Source organism: Danio rerio, chromosome 18, assembly GCF_049306965.1.
Source record: "Danio rerio strain Tuebingen ecotype United States chromosome 18, GRCz12tu, whole genome shotgun sequence".
Taxonomy (NCBI): domain Eukaryota; kingdom Metazoa; phylum Chordata; class Actinopteri; order Cypriniformes; family Danionidae; genus Danio; species Danio rerio.
The window spans coordinates 27,100,276-27,117,500 of record NC_133193.1 but is presented as its reverse complement, the minus strand read 5'-3'; the positions used below and the strand labels follow the sequence as shown (position 1 = coordinate 27,117,500).

Genomic DNA, 17,225 nt, shown 5'->3' with positions numbered 1-17,225 from the left:
ACTCTTTCCGGCAATCTTTCTTCTGCGCTCACACAGAGCAGTATTCTGGCAAATTACCGGTAATGTTACAACTTCTCTTTCCGGAAAATTGCTGGAACGAATTTACCAGCATTTTCACAATAGGCCTGTTCACACATGATTTCTTTCCAGAAAGTTGCCTGTAATTTTCCGGAAAGGTCTGTATGTGTGAAAGGGGCTAATGTCATCCTCTGAATGCTGTCATGTCCGATGATCTTCTTGAGTATTTCTCAATTTAATCCTGATTGCAAATCTCCTCTCAAAATGACTGCAACCTCGATGTTTACAAGTTTGTGGGCGTTCAACTGGATGCCGCCATTTAAATGACAGACTTTGCCTCACGTTTGTTTCATGCAGCTTACAAAACCAGAGAACATTTGTTTTTAAGTGTAGTTAAAAAATAAGCATAAAAGTATATATTTTAAGAATTATGTAGATATATTTCTCATGTCTTTGAGGTAAGTATTCACTGAGATTCCAGTGTGTTTGCTGACCCCAGAGGGTTTGTAACAATGAAGCTGCACAAACTGTTGTAAAAACCCACATCTAAACCAAACCCCTTCTCCAGAGAATTGTAAGTCTATAAAGATCAATGATTGGCTTCTTTACTAAAAGGCGGGGCTTCCTTCTAGAGCAACCATATTGATTGTTACATTTTTCTCATTCTAAACTATACAAGTGACATGTCTTGTGTATTCTATAGTCTTTGATAATGCTCACTAATAGTGATGGGTCGTTCTTAAATGATTTATTCATTTTGAACAAATCTTTTGTATGACTCAAGAACGATGAGTCCTCTCAGGGAGTGATTTGTTCATTTGCACATGTGCACATTTGTGCAGGTGGAGTAGAAGATTAGTTCATTTTTCGAGTCCTCTATCAAGTTTAAGTCATTGGTTCATCACGTGACAGACAGAAGCCAATCATATGCGTTTAGAGCTGGAAAGCGATTTGATCCATTCATCTCTCGAGTCCTCGGATTGATTCATCCGTTCATCATGTGACAGACAGAAGCCAATCATCTTCATTTAGAGCCGGAAAGAGATTTGAACCATTAATCTCTCGAGTCCTCGGTTTTGAGTTACCTCTTTACATGCTGTCACGTGATAAACGAATGACTCAAAAACCAGAAGACTCAAAAAATGAACTAATCATGGCTCCTTTTGTCTCAGACTGTGTGCACTGGTTAAGCTTATATGGACCTGTCTGTGTGACGTGGACAAGCCTCTTAAATTTATAGACCTGTCAAAAGGGGTGAGCAGACATAATCAGGTAAAGCAGGTAAACAATTAAATTTTTATTTTCTCTTTTCTTTTAGCATTCTAGTTATAACTTGTTTTTAGTGTGATCAACGCTTGGTGTAGTTGGAGATGAGTTTGGAAGAGACTCTTAACATTTTAATAATATTTTGCCAAATTAAACGAAATGACTCGAAAAAAAGATTTGTTCATCTCACTGTACGAAACTCAAAGGTCAGTAAAATGATTCAAACATCCCATCACTACTTACTACTCTTGAGTACTTCTAGAAGGGCTACTTTTTACTCATACTTACAGTAATATATACATTTACTCTTTTTGCGATACAATTTTTTTTTCAAGTAATGGTGCTTTTACTTGAGCATGAATTTTTTTCTGTACTCTTTCACCACTGTGCATAAGTGCAGTTGAAACCAGAATGATTAGCCCTCTGAATTATTACCCCCCCCCCCCCCCGTATATTTTTCTCAATTTCTGTTTAACAAAAATAATATCTTTGCAACACATTGCAAAACATAATAGTTTTACTAACTCTAATTTTCTAATAACGGATTCTTTTATCTTGCCATGATGACAGCAGATAATATTTTACTAGATCCTTTTACTAGATCAGACACTTCTATACAGCTTAAAGTGACATTTAATGGATTAACTAGGTTATGTTAACTAGACAATTTAGAATAATTAGGCAAGTCATATATAACAGTGGTTTGTTCTGTAGAAAATATAAAATATAAATATAAAATAATCTAAATTGCTTTTATTCTAGTCGAAATAAAACAAAAACAACTTTCTCTAGGCGTAAAAATGTTACAGGAAATGCTTTCTTTTACAGAAATGTTTTTTTTCTCTGCTGTTAAACATCATTTGAGAAACATTTGAAAATGAAAAAAAAATCACAGGATGGCTAATAATTCTGACTTCAAATATGTCAATATGAAAATAAGATGTTTATTTATTTATTTATTTATTTATTTATTTATTTATTTTTGTTTCCTGCGCATTTCTTATTTCAGTCACACATGTTCTTCCTGTCCATATTTATACAATAGGCATTTACTTTACAGACCTTCAGCTTTAACCTTTAATCTTTTTACATTCAGCTTCTGAAATCTGCCATTTAGGACAGAGCTGCTTGTTTCTGTTGCCTTGACAAGAGCTGTTTCGAGGGTCTCCACATGTGTCTCTCTGCTGTGGTTCTCTGTCCTCTTTATCTTTTGTACGTTAGGCTGGTAATGGCGAAGGGTCAGCGTCTCTGACGTTTATTCTGACGTGTATTGTTCTCACACGTATCATGCCGTGGGTGAGATGATATCTCATTTCTGTCACCTCACAAAGACCATTTTCTCCTGAGTTTGCTGATAACATATGCTACATCCGCTTGACCAAAGGCAGCTAGTCTCACTTAACCAGGGTTTTCGCTGGGTCTGGTAGAGTGTGTAGTTTATTGTCGCCATTTTGACAGGAATAAAGCATCAAACTGATACAGAAAGCAAGCAACTGCACTTTTTTTCATTTTCATGTGCGACATACTGAGACATTTAGGCTTGTTTATCTAAAATAGGACAGTAATGCATTTGAAACAACTAGCTTGAACAGCTGCACACATAGTCAAACTGTCTTTGTGGTGATTTTCAAATGCTGCTATGATATTTATATTGGACAAACTATATATTTCTAAACTATATTTACACTGAAAACTATTTACATGGGCTCAAATAAGTTGTTTACAGCCATTTACTTTAAAAAAAAATGTAAATGCAATAAAAAATCTTTAAATCATTTTTTTTCAGTGAACCTTATACCTTAAACAACAGAAAGGATTCGGCATTTTAACATCTTACTTTATTACAAAATTAGTATATCTTCACACATGGTCATAAACAACTGGTATTTTTGTACCTTAAGGGGTGTTTGGTTCTAATAATGTACCAAAAGCACACACACAAAGGTATAAATGAGATTGTTCAAGCCAATATGAATTAAGCACTAATTGAAAGGGTGTGTGATGGTGTAGGATGGTGACGCACATTCTGACTCACTGATAAAAATCACTTATTTCACTGGATTTGAGCATTCTTAAAAAACATTGTTATAGTGTACGTGCAGCAAAATAAAAATATCATTGTTTTAGTGGTTTTAGATATTTTTATTTTAAAAAAATATTATTTTTTTAATATATATTTTAAAATATATAATTTAGCCTTATATGTGTATTACTGTGTGTAAATTCTTGCTTCTAAACAATTAAGTCCCTAAAACTGTGATTCTGAAGATGCTTAATGAACTTGATAAATGAAAGCTGTCTTTGATTATCAGTCTGTCATCCTCCAGACATCAAACACTGCATGCAAATGCTGTTAGAGTAAGTAAAAGTTCTGCCAAGAACTATAATATAGCCAACAGATTGTTCATATAAATATGCGAGTCATTCCTGTAAGTGCTTAAAAGGATAGTTCAGCCCAAAATGAGAATTCTGTCATCATGTCTTTACTTGTTCTAAGTTTATTTCTTTTTTTAGCACAAATGAAAAAGCTGCAAATCTTTTACCATTGACTTCCATAATATTTGTTTTTCCTATTATGGAGGTTGAAGGTTACATGATTTCATCTTTCTTCAAAATGTCTTTCATTGTGTTTAACAGAAGAAAGAAACTCATGAAGGTTTAAAACCACTTGAGGGAGAGTAAAGAGTGAGTACATTTAAATTTTTTTTTGAGTGAACTATCCCTTTAATCCCACGCTGTTCACATGAAATTTAGTAAATCATTATTATGCATGTTCGTCACTCCCAAGTTTTGCAATGTGTACATGACCATTTCTCTATACAGTAATAATAAATCACAAAATAAGGTCAGGCTTGGGTGTGTTGGTCTGCCTTCAGTGTCAAGGGTTAATACCTTTAAAGAACAGTGAGTGATTTTATGTCTTTTGTGAATTAATATTATTATTATATACAAGTTTAATCAACAATTAAAGTAACTAAGTTTACATCAGTAATTAAATTATTTGCCTTAATCTGAATAAAACATTAATATGATTAAGGTGTTTACATGAGTTATTTTTTGAATATTTATTTCATGATCCCATGTTGAATGTTATAGCACAATATTCTATCAATATCAATGTTGTGTTACCATGCTATCCACATTTTCTATAGAGTTTCCTGTAATTTCGGGTGTTTCATTTTTAATTTGTCTGCTTTAACTGCAGTTTTGCACTTTCACTTTCATCCAGGACCATTTCATTCATGCCCCCATGACGAATGAGATATTAGATGCGAGTTTGATCTGCTGGAAGAGTGTTGTTTTAATGGAATTTGATACCATATACCGTATGGGAAAAAAAAAAAAACTCTGCATTTCACGATGGTGTCATTGTGCATTAATATAAAAGCTTATCAGATGTACAGTATGAAGTAAAATAAATAATGTTTAGTTTTATACATTATATTTATCTTTTAAAATAGCTTACATTAGCAAATAAAACAAAAGGTAGGACTGGGCAAAAAGGGGATGTATCCCAGACAATTTTAGAAGCTGTCATTCATTCATCCTCACCATATAAGGTCTTGGTCTCTTTTTTGTTTCTTATTTATCCTCAAAGAGAGAAAAAAGAATGGCATCTTAACCTTGTACTGAGTTGCTGTTTAATGTATAATAAATCAGACTCATTTAAAGGAGCGCCACTGCGGAAAAAAAAATATATATATATATGAATTCATGTTACACTTCCGACTATACAGTGCATTTTTCTTTTTCTTATAATGCACATATTTTTGAGGTAAGGGATGTTTTCAGTTGCCATCCACTGTTAGTCAGACAGACTCGTCCAATTTCTCAAACTCCAAATCTAAATCAGAAGCAGAATAAAAAAGTCTCCTCATAAAAGCCGGCGTATCAACGCACCGTTACATTGAAAACATATGATTCAATTCGCACCTTCCGATTGGTTCTCAGGACATAGCGACATTGCGGCTGATTCTGGGATTTAGCTGATTTGAAGCAAAAATATTTGTTGAACATGTACTATGTGCCTAAAGCATTCACTCAATGTCATTAGCTCATTTTTGGCGGAAGTGGCGCTTAGCGGCTTTTGCATCTGAACTCTTCATTTATCCCTTCGCTGTAGTAAGTGTTTTTATGTATAATGTCCATACAAATTATATCATTTGTTGTTATAATAAGTTTATAGTATCATGGCTAGTTAATCAATCAATCAATCGATCGATCGATCGATCGATCGATCGATCGATCCATCAATCAATCAATCAATCAATCAATCAATCAATCAATCAATCAATCAATCAATCAATCAATCAATCAATCAATCAATCAATCAATCAATCAATCAATCTTGTCCCTGGAAATCATTTCCAAGAAACAAATGTTTCCTTTAAAAAAAAAAAGTTATTTTCAGACTACTGTGAATGTGGAGTTGATTTAGTTGATAACGCTGAAGTTACCAGGAGCAAGTGGAGTATGAGTAAATAAACAGCGGGCAGAAGAAGCATTAAGTGCTGTGCATGCACAGGTCAAGCAAGAGGCAAGATTTGCTCTAACCAAATATTTAGTCTCACGTAGAATGAAAAAAGAATGTTATGCAGAACATTTGCAGCCAAACATTAGGCAGTCTTGAGTCTGTTATTATTGAGCTGAGCTTTGACATGTGTCAGGGATGAACTGGCTGTTATCAGCAGTGTGATTGTATCTGTGTGTGGGTGTCTGTGTTTGTGCGTGTGTTTGTGCTCTGGGTCACGTGTGGGCCCTAGATTTTGGAAATGCAGGTGGAAACTTGGGTGGGGAAAGAGCTGTTATGATCTTACTAGTCATGCAAGCCATGCCGAACTTTTAATGATTGCCTGTCAATGGGTTAATAGTGTACCAGTGCACTTCTTAAAAAACAAGAAACTTTTATCATATGAATCATTATTATGGTTTCATTTAGTATTTTGGCACAGGCAACAAAAACAGCTACAGTGTCCGCAGAATTCCCATATTCAGAAAGGTGTAATAAATAACCTGATGAGCATTTTGAGCTGAAACTTTACATATACATTCTGGAGACACCAGCAACTTATTTTAAATCTTGAAAATGAGGCAAAGTAGGTGCCCTTTAAGTCATTGTTAAGGTAGGAGTAAGGAAGTGCACACAAACAAGTGAGAAGTCAGAGCACACACACACACAAAGTGAGTATGCCCCCAAATCAGTGAAAAGCTATTTGGTTTGGTGCCTTGCTAAAAGGGCTTTTTTATTTGATCGAATTTTATGTAATCTCAATCGAAACACTAAGAAAGGGCAGGACATAGTGTAGCTTCTCCCCTTTTCAAAAAACAGCCAATAGCGCTTTGTTTTATCACCAGTCTGCCAGCGAGGGTGGTTGAGCTCAAGTGCATCAAATGAAAAGCAAATCAAGAAGCGTCTTAAAGGGGGCGGGCGGGGCATGCCATATACTAGAGAGCATTCGATTGGTTATGATGTGATAAGAAACTGTTGTATGAGCGTGAATAAATCCATTTAGGCGGAAGTGACAAACTTCAAGCTTTATATGATGATATCAGTTTTTTATCTTCTAAACACAAATTTTGTCACTGTTTTGAGCACACTAGCTTATAAATATTTTAAAATTGAACAATACTAATACTAACATTTAAAAAACTTTCATGGGACCTTTAAGGGCATCTCAAAGATGTAAAAAGTGAGATTTCATTCACTCCCTGGGAAGTCTAACTCTCTAACCATTACCCTATAACTGCTCCTTGCCCTTTTAATACCCCTTGAAATAGAGTGTAACATGGTAGGGATGGAGATATGGGACACCACTACAACACATGAACACATCATCATATGTCGCCACTAGCTCTTACGTCAAGTCAGCAAGTTTAGCAAATTCCTCACTTGCAAAGTTGCTATTTTGAAGTCGATGTATTTGGACGAACGCTGTTCATTTCAACTTGAAATGTAAATGTGAGTTTCTTGAGGCTTCACTGTTATGACTGATGGATCATTTTGCAAGAAGATCGAAACTGCACAGTGTATTTACTCACATCAGTGCTCATATTTATTCTGGACACTAATAATCTGATTTTAATATGATTAACACAATATTTTAATTAAGAGTCTACCATGTAAACAGTCATTTTTAATGAATTTAAAACTCTACTGCACGCATTATGATAAATCTATAGAAAAATATATTAAAAATATACATTTTCTTAAAATGGCTTAACTTGAAGTGCTGTAAAACATTTTTTTTTATTTCTTTTTTTAAGGTACTTTATGATATGTTGCCATATCGTCAACCTGGAATTATAAGGTTCTATCTGCGTTCTGAATGATTTTGAGATATTGAGCTTCAAAGTTTTTGCATTCCACAGCAAACCAAGTTTTTAAAATAAAATGTCTTCAAATTTAAACAACTTATAAAAAACATACCATAATATAATAAGTTGTCATTTGATAAGAAAATGTCAATAACTCAATTTTGGCAAAAATGTCAGATAGAACCTTCTATTTAAGGATATGATATGGCAACAACGTCTAACTGTAAATCTAACTTAGAAATTTTAAATTTAAAACTTTCCTTAATTAATAATTTTGTTGTTTGAAATGATTTCATTGGTGTTGCTGTATTTTAAGCTTTAACACAGAACTTATAAATGACACTTTATACATGCAACAACTGTTATTCCAACAACTTCCAATTATTCCATTCTTTTTTGCTGAATATTTTTCAAAACAAACCTAATGTTGTATTATCATGTACACAACATACAGTAAAGATAAATATTTTCTCCAGTAAATATTATACCATAAAAAAAAAACAAGTCTAATATATCCAGATGTATCAGAATAATGTAGCTACTAGCTAACAATGTTTATATATTATATATTATATACTATACTACGCCTGTCTTATCTGCCTCTGAGCTAACTTACCTGAACCGTCTCTATCAAATCTCTAGTCTGCATCATTTTTATGGTCACTAAAACCCATCTCATCCTCACTTTCATCTGCAGGAAGAGTCAGTTCTGTCGTTCTTTCACTTACTATAGAACATGGTGGTGCTCACTAATACACTGTTCCCTGTATTCATAGCTATTTAAAAGTTGTATTGCCATTAAAAACTAGATTTTATTCATAATGCAAATGCCATTAACAGACAACTAATCAACATTATATTACTAGCATTCATGGTGTTATTGTTAAAAGTTCACAACTGACCTTGCTAGATAGCTAACCCATTGCAATATTGTATGTTCCACTATTGCACAGTGTTGCCATTTGACAACACACACATTTGATCGATTTACAAAAAAAAAAAACAAATTTGATAAAAAAAAAAAAAGAGTGATGAATATGTAAACATAACTTACTGGAGGTGATGTTTTAGATTTTTTTGTGGATCTGACATAATTTGATCCTTTGTTTTTATTGATGTTTACATTTGCATTTAGCAACTCACAATAAACGGCAGTCTATCAGAAATCACTCTACAGAAAATATGTCATGTGACTTAACCAAAGCACATCATTGGCTACACTGAGGTCTTCTCTTTCCAGCAACAACACCAAAAAAAATGTTTGTCTTAAAGAAACAGTGGCAGAGAAATGAACATATGTATCATGTTGCCATATGGTTACACTGTGCAGTAGAGGGTTAATTCAATTAAGGTCAAAATTGAATAATGGGCTGATTTTCACATTTTATTATTGAAATATTGAATATTGAAATGCAGTACAGACATGTAAACACAGTAATCAAATTATTACCATCATTTAGGATTTTCTCCACATTTTGTGACAGGAGAGTCTATGTTGGCACTAGTTATTGTTTTTCTCCCATACGACATGCTGTGTTAAATTACATTTAAACAACACTCTTCCACCAGTCCTTAATTCATACTCTCATCCAATATCTTGTTTGTCAAGGGAGAGGGCATGCAGGAAATGTTCTGGAATTAATGCAAAAGTGCCAAACTGCAGTTAAAGTCGAAAAATTTAAAAAAGAAACTACGGAGCAAATGTGGATAGCGTGGTGACACGATGAAGTCAATCGAATTATGTGCTATAACATGTCAAACGGGATCATGAAAGGAACATTAAAAAAAGTAACTCATGTAAACACCTTAATCATTCTATTGTCTTAATCAGATTAAGAAAAATCATTCGATTACTGATGTCCATGTAAACGTAGTCAATGATGTAAAAAGCAATTCACTACCAGCAGACTTTTCTGAAAAACTAGCCTATTTTGTCAAGTCATCAGGTAACGTTATCAAATTTATAAATATGTAGTGTAATTTTTGTAGCGGTTATAAGGGACCATCGTCAGCAAAATCTTGTGATTTTTAGCAAATTTTGTGAATTTTAATTTCTTGGAAGATCACGACCATAACACACTATCTACAGTTCCATCCATTTATTTTATGAACATTTTGGATATGCGCATAAATACGGTTGATGGAAGTGCCAAGATGTGCATACATTTTGAAAATGTGCATAAATGAGTAACATAAACTCTTTATTTGATAAGAAAAGATGCGCATAAACTACAACGGAAACACTTTTATCGAACAAATTCCAGTATGTGCATTAAAAAAAAGTGATGTGATTCTGTTATAAGAGATCGTGTGATCATAAAAATGTGTGACGATGGACAAACCAGCAGGCTGAGCACACTGTAAAATATCTTAATTGTTGTTTTAGTCATTCTGAAACGCCTTAACTGTTTTAGTATTAGTGTTATTATGTTATTAATTAACTCCAGACCTGTCAAGAGTGTCTGTGCTCCACGTCTCACGCCTTTAAAAGCCACCACGCATACATAGCCTTCTGAGGCATAAGTCATTTATTAAATAAAGAAAAGATTGACGCAGCTTCTCCTACTGTTGCAAATTCCGTTTTTAATTTTGATATTTGGCGCCAGTTAACCAGGAAGTGACGCTTTTGTTCTCTTTGACTACTTGGAAGGAAACACTTCTTTATTTGAATGTCTTTAAGTGATATTCCAGTTTTGTGCTTTCATTTAATTAGCATTTTTGGATGGAAACATAACTAATGGTCAGCAGTGTGTATACATCATATTTTGGTAATGGTACAGCTTCTTGGAACCTCACCCAAGATGCTACTAAAAAATGTACCAGGTACAAGGTATGAAACCGTGGAAAGGCCACCGGTCTAATAGTGTTGTTTTGGTTGGCAAGTTCTAGTTGCACATGCCTCAAGAGTGAGCAGAACATGCATTCAAATAATGCCATCATTTTCACTATCTCTTGTTTTTGTATTATACAAATAGACTAAAATTATATTCTTATCATTTTTAAAGACTTTGAGACCTGCTTTTCAAAAATGTGCATTATCAGGCTTCCAAAGTGCTGTTAAATGAATGTCCAAAATGCATTTACTCGAGAATCGTGCCCTAAGCTGGTTAGAACAAAATGTACTGTGTGCTGAAAGTCAATGATCTGGCTTTGATCAAAGTCTCAAACCTAGTGACTTCACACAGGAATGCAGAATAATGCACAGCACCGCACTATTCTTCAACATTTACATATTATAGCTAAGATATTTTATAGTGCTTTCCAAAGTAAAGGTCAATGAGTTTAGTAATAGCTCAATGACCAGCAACCAAATTCCAAAGAAATCAATGTCACTGATTGTGGGTGTGTTTTCACCTGAATTTTGCTGTGAGTGAGTGAGCGTGTGCACTTGTGAGTGTGCGAATGTGTCTGGATGTGAATTTATGTGACTGTGTGTGTACCTCTGCCTGCCAGCTGGGAGTGGCTCTGATTCACTTTTCTACAGGAGTTCCAGCTCAAGCATTTAACAGTCTTAATCTCTGAAATCACATGACTTGGGCTCTTATCATGAACCTGCTGCATGTTTCCAAAGCTACACATGATGATGAATGACAGTAGTTTGTTCTGATATTTGCATACATGTTAACCTTACAGGCTAGCATGTGGTTATACTCTGCGTGACATGTAAAGAGGACATTCAGGCACGCAGGAAAATGCAAGCATTTGAAAGATTGCTAGTAAGGAGCTAAGTGATGTAAATAAGCCAAGCTAAAAAGAAAGATGTACATTTGCATATCAAGTTTCGGCCAATAGGCATGCTGTCAGTATTCGGATGTCAAAAAGCTTTTCATAAAAATGCAGTGCTGCTGTCGGTTTGCACGTCAGCAGTGATTGGTCACTCACTGTGAGTCATGCAAGTTCTCAAGTTCTCCCTCTCTTACAAACACACACACTGATTCATATTGTGTGATTTCAGTAAAATGGTTTATGCTAAATTATCAATTTTAAATTATATAGTTGTGATGTTCCTATTTATATAGTATTATTTATTTATTTATTATTATATCAATATTATTTTATTTATTATTATTGTATAAATATTGTATATATGTACACATGGAATCTCTGCGTGCAGAAACCACAGATTTCTGCAGATTTTTGGCCCATCATTGAGTCTATTTATTTACTTGTTTAAATATGTGTTCATTTATATCTATTCAGTTTTTTTTTTTTATTTCAGTAATAATATTGACCAATATTAAAGTGTTCATTTGATTTATTTACAATACAGTTTTTGCAGTAATGTTTTCTGTCTGTTAGTAGATATTATATTAAATGATAGACTTGCTTTGTTCACAAAATAAGTGGATCTAGTTAGATTTGCATTATAAACATTAAATAAAAGTTAAAAAGTTTTTATTTTTCATTTAATATATTAAATTCTTAGTTATGATACTCCCCAAATAATTCCACATAAATCCACAATTTTTTTTATAAGCGTAAGATGTAAGCAAAGTGGGGATCTTGCTTTTTCTGTTATTGGGCTTCCACCCTACATCAGACACGCTACAACTCTATCTATTTTTCAGAAGCTCCTGAAACTGCATCTTTGTTCTTTTGCATTTGACCCCTTTTAATGTTGAGGGGTTTGCCTTATGTTTAATTGTTATGTATGTGATGTAGGACTTATTTTAATTAGTATCGATTGAGTTGAGCACTTTTAAACTTTATAAATAAACAAACTAACTAACTACAAAATTCTCCACAGAAATAGCAAAACATATCCTTAGATTCTGTATCTATATTATTATATTTATAAATTTTGAACATCAAAGAACTGAAAGAGCTCTCAGATTTATTATGCAGATGTCTGATTATGCTTAAGTTTTAATTCTTCCACCTGTTTCCTCAGTTCCCTCATCACCATTCTCTATCATTATCATACTTTTGACACATTTTGACACACTCAAAAGTTGTAAATACATATTATCGTAAGTCAAGAGGGGGGTGGGGAGTGGAGGGGTGGTGGTTAAAGTAATCTGGAATGGCAAAGAAAGCATTCCTGCAAGACTCACAGAGTTCATTTAGATTCTTTGGATTCATCTTTAATGCTTCCTTTTTCATCTTACCACAGACATGCTCAATTAGGTTCATTTCTGGTGACTGGGCTGGCCAAACCTGTAGCACCTTGACCTTCTTTGCTTTCAGGAACTTTGATGTGGAGGCTGAAGTATGAGTAGGAGTGCTATCCTGCTGAAGAATTTGCCCTCTAATGTGGTTTGTAATGTAATGGGCAGCAAAAATGTCTTGATACCTCAAGCTGTTGATGTTGCCATCCACTCTGCAGATCTCTTACACACACCCATACTGAATTTAACTCCAAACCATGTTTTTTTCTTCAGCAAACTTGACTGAATTGTGTGAGAATCTTGGATCCATGTGGGTTCCAATAGATCATCTGCAGTATTTGTGATGATCGGGATGCAGCTTAACAGGTCGTTCATCGAAAAAATCTACCTTCTAAATCTACCTGGAGAGACCTTTTGAGGTCTTACCGGTGACCCAAAGAATCGAATTTAAGATCTTTCTCATTGTGTATAAGGCCCTACATGGTCTGGGCCCACATTATTTATCCCAACTGATTTTTGTCTACAAGTGGTAAAAGTGGTAAATGCTTCACTTCTATCAGAGATTTTTCCAACCTCACTTAAAACTGCAGTTGTTAAACCCCTCTTGAAGAAGAGCAACCTGGATAACACCCTATTGAGCAATTACAGGCCAATCTCAAATCTCCCTTTCATTGGCAAAATCATTGAAAAAGTTGTTTTTAACCAGGTCAACAAGTTCTTAAACTTCAGGGGGTGTTTAGACAATTTTCAATCGGGGTTCAGAGCACATCACAGTACAGAGAGCGCTCTTATAAAGATAATCAATGATATACGCCTAAATACAGATTCAGGTAAAATAACAGTGCTGGTATTGTTGGATCTCAGTGCTGCATTTGACACTGTCGATCACAGCATACTTCTGGATAGGCTGGAAAACTGGGTTGGGCTGTCTGGCACGGTCCTCAAATGGTTTAGATCTTACCTAGAAGGTAGAGGTTACCATGTCAGTATAGGTGACCATAGGTCGAGGTGGACACCCATGACGTGTGGAGTCCCACAAGGCTCGATTCTGGCACCTCTCCTGTTCAACCTTTACATGCTCCCTCTGAGCCAAATAATGAGAAAGAACCAAATCTCCTACCACAGCTATGCTGATGACACTCAGATCTACCTAGCCTTAGTGCCTAATGACTACAGCCCCATTGACACCCTCTGCCAATGCATCGATGAAGTGAGCAATTGGATGTGCCAAAACTTTCTTCAGTTAAACAAAGAGAAAACTGAAATTATTGTGTTTGGAAACAAAGATGAGGTTCTCAAGGTAAATGCATACCTTAGCACTAAAGGTCAAATGACAAAAAATAAGGTCAAGAATCTTGGTGTGACTCTGGAGTCAGATCTGAGTTTCAACAGTCATGTCAAAGCAGTCAGTAAATCAGCATACTATCATCTCAAAAACATAGCAAGAATCAGATGCTTTGTTTCTAGTGAAGATTTAGAGAAACTTGTTCATGCTTTTATCAGCAGCAGGGTGGATTACTGTAATGGACTTCTCACTGGTCTTCCTTAAAAGACAGTCAGACAGTTGCAGCTCATCCAGAACGCTGCAGCCAGAATTCTAACCAGAACCAGAAAATCAGAGCACATCACACCTGTCCTCAGGTCTTTACACTGGCTGCCAGTTACATTCAGAATAGATTTTAAAGTATTATTACTGGTCTATAAATCACTAAATGGCCTAGGACCTAAATACATCACAGATATGCTCACTGAATACAGACCTAACAGATCACTCAGATCTTTAGGATCATATAAACTAGAAGTTCCAAGAGTTCAGTCAAAGCAGGGTGAATCAGCTTTCAGCCACTATGCCCCTCGCTGCTGGAATCAGCTTCTAGAAATGATCAGATGTGCTCCAACATTAGGCACATTCAAATCAAGACTGAAAACACATCTGTTTAGCTGTGCCTTTACTGAATGAGCACTGTGCTGCGTCCGACAGATTGCACTATCATGTTTTTCTCTTCTTCTTCATTCTTTATATCACATTTTACCTGTTTTTATGTTTTGTTTTGTTTTTATGCATTTTTATTATTTGTTTTTATTTTTATTTTACTTTTATTCTTCTTTATGTAAAGCACTTTGAATTGCCATTGTGTATGAAATGTGCTATATAAATAAACTTGTCTTGCCTTGCCTTACACAACATCCAGACACTTGCGTTCCGCTGATCAGCTTTTTTTAATTAATTTTTTTATTAGAAGGGCCCACCTTAAAAGTAGTGGCGAACGTGCTTTTGCCATAGCAGGTCCTCGCCTCCGGAACGCGCTGCCATTAGAACTAAAAAAGGCTTCGTCACTTTCTACTTTTAAGTCTAAATTAAACACCCCTTTATTTTCTAGGTCTCTTGAAACATAAGTCCTTCCCTTCAAAACGGGGCGATCAAAACAGTTTTGTTTTTAATCTTGTCAGTGTGGTCAACTATGGTGGTATATTTTAATTAGGCAAATTTTTTTCTGCTATTTTTATGTTACACATTTTTGCTCTCTCATATTATGTGCCTATTGCCTTTTACTGTTTTTTTTTATGTCCATATCGTTTGTCTATTCTATCTCTTTAAAGCACTTAGTGCAGCCTTGTGGCAGTTGGAAATCTAACTGCAGGTTAACTAATTACCTTAACTTTTCAGATTTTAATTGTAATGCAATAATAAACACATTTTGTAAAGCAGCTTTGAAACAATAATTATTGTGAAACTTGAATTGACTCAAGTTAGACCACGCAAGCAACCTTCCTTGTCATTTCAACACATTGCAGTAAATATATTTCCATAATGTCTTTTTCTGCATGCACAAGCATGGTTTTCCTGAAACAGATGTTTGAGACTTGCAGATTTCTGACTGTCCGTTTGAACTGCTGAGTCATTTCTTCTGAGTGCGATATATAGAAGCTCCTGCCAGCTCTTGTCTTCTGCTCTTTCTCAACACTTGGCCCACAAACAGTCGCAGAACTAGAACTAGTGTATGTGTGTCAATTTAAAAGCCATGCTGCGAACACACTCATTACTTGGCTGAGCGACTGCGTGTGTATGTGTGTGTGCAAAAATGTGTCATATGTCAGTGCAGCCGGAAAGATTTTATCAATGGCACATACAGTACACTCACCAAATCCTCATCACGCAATTTGACTTTCAGATGAGAGGAGAAGCGTCTCATCGTTTCACACACCTACACAACTCGCACCATGTTTGCTTAAAGGCTCAATCTGTTCGCACCACTCTCGACGCTGTTTTCATTCTGTGTGAGTGTATGGTTTTGCGTTCAAAAAAAAGACTTGTGTAATTGTTTGAGAATGTCAGGTTGTAGTTGCTTCAAATTGAGTGGGAGATCTTGGCCATAAATAACGATGATGTTACAGCTAATCCTTAGTTGACTGAGCTGAATTTAATACGGTTATCATGTGCTAACTGCTCATCGGTATTCAAATGCTGTGTCAAATGCTGTGATTGCGTCATTATTTTGGTTAGGTTTGTTTTGAAGGGTCAAAGTCGAAGGTTTCTGACTCTAAAATGATAAATTACTAAACAGTACAATTAAACAATCACATCTGCATTCTAAAGAAGATGACGGTAGGCTGTTGACAACAAAGACAATGATTTGAGCCCCCGTCCTTTTCTTTTCTTAAAATAGGTAGATATCAAAGTTGAGGCGAAGTACTTGGAACATTTTTGCTGAGACATTAAAAGAAATAAGACATATACATGCACAAATATAAGTTTATAATAAAAAAAAGAGGGCAAAAAGGTGGCTCAGAGGTTAGCACTGTTACCTCACAGCAAAACGGTTGTTGCTTCAAGTGCCGGATTGGGCCCGGTGGCTTTTATGTGTAGAGTTTGCATGTTCTACATGTACTTGTTTGGGTTTCTTCTGGGTGCTCCGGTTTCCCCCACAGTCCAAACACATGTGCTATTGGTGAATTGAAAAAACTAAATTGGCTGTAGTGTGTACTGTATGTGTGTGTGAATGTGAGAGTGTATGGGTGTTTCCCAGTACTTGGTTGCAGCTGGAAGGGCATCTGCTGCGTAAAACAAATGCTGGATAAGTTGGTGGTTCATTCCGCTGTGGCGACCCCGGATTAATAAATTAACCTCCAGCTTCCAGCTGCAACCCAGTACTGGAAAACACCCATACACACTCTCATACACATGCACTCATACACTGTGGCCAATTTAGTTCATCCAATTCACCTATACTGTGGGTGAAACCAGAGCACCCAGAGGAAACCCACATGAAAACAGGGAGAACATGCAAACTCCACACAGAAATGCCAACTGACCCAGCTGGGACTTGAACCAGTGTCCTTCTTGCTGTGAGGCGACAGTGCTAACCACTGAGCCACCGTGTCGCCCAAGTGTTTGGTTCACTTTACTTTAAAATGTGAGTGAATCTACTATTAAAGCGATTATTTGACTTAAAAAAACAAAAACAAATCCTTGTTGCCTTAAAATTATAAAGTAAATAAACTATGTGCTTAATTATA

The 17,225-nt window shown here is 35.4% G+C and overlaps 1 protein-coding gene and 1 long non-coding RNA gene across 2 annotated transcripts in view; both read right to left on the bottom strand.

Moving 5' to 3' along the window:
* The window catches only part of LOC141378776 (uncharacterized), a 3,468-nt gene extending 1,358 nt beyond the window's left edge, over nucleotides 1-2,110 (bottom strand). Inside the window, exons 1-3 of the long non-coding RNA XR_012394112.1 lie at nucleotides 1,659-2,110; nucleotides 672-1,591; nucleotides 1-564 (exon numbers count right to left, since the gene is read on the bottom strand). The exon at nucleotides 1-564 is cut by the window's left edge and continues 1,358 nt beyond it. This is a non-coding gene — a long non-coding RNA (uncharacterized lncRNA). The remainder of the gene's footprint in view (nucleotides 565-671; nucleotides 1,592-1,658) is intronic.
* The window catches only part of fkbp16 (FKBP prolyl isomerase 16), a 93,010-nt gene that overhangs the window by 56,405 nt on the left and 19,380 nt on the right, over nucleotides 1-17,225 (bottom strand). The gene's annotated exons all lie outside the window — the stretch shown is intronic.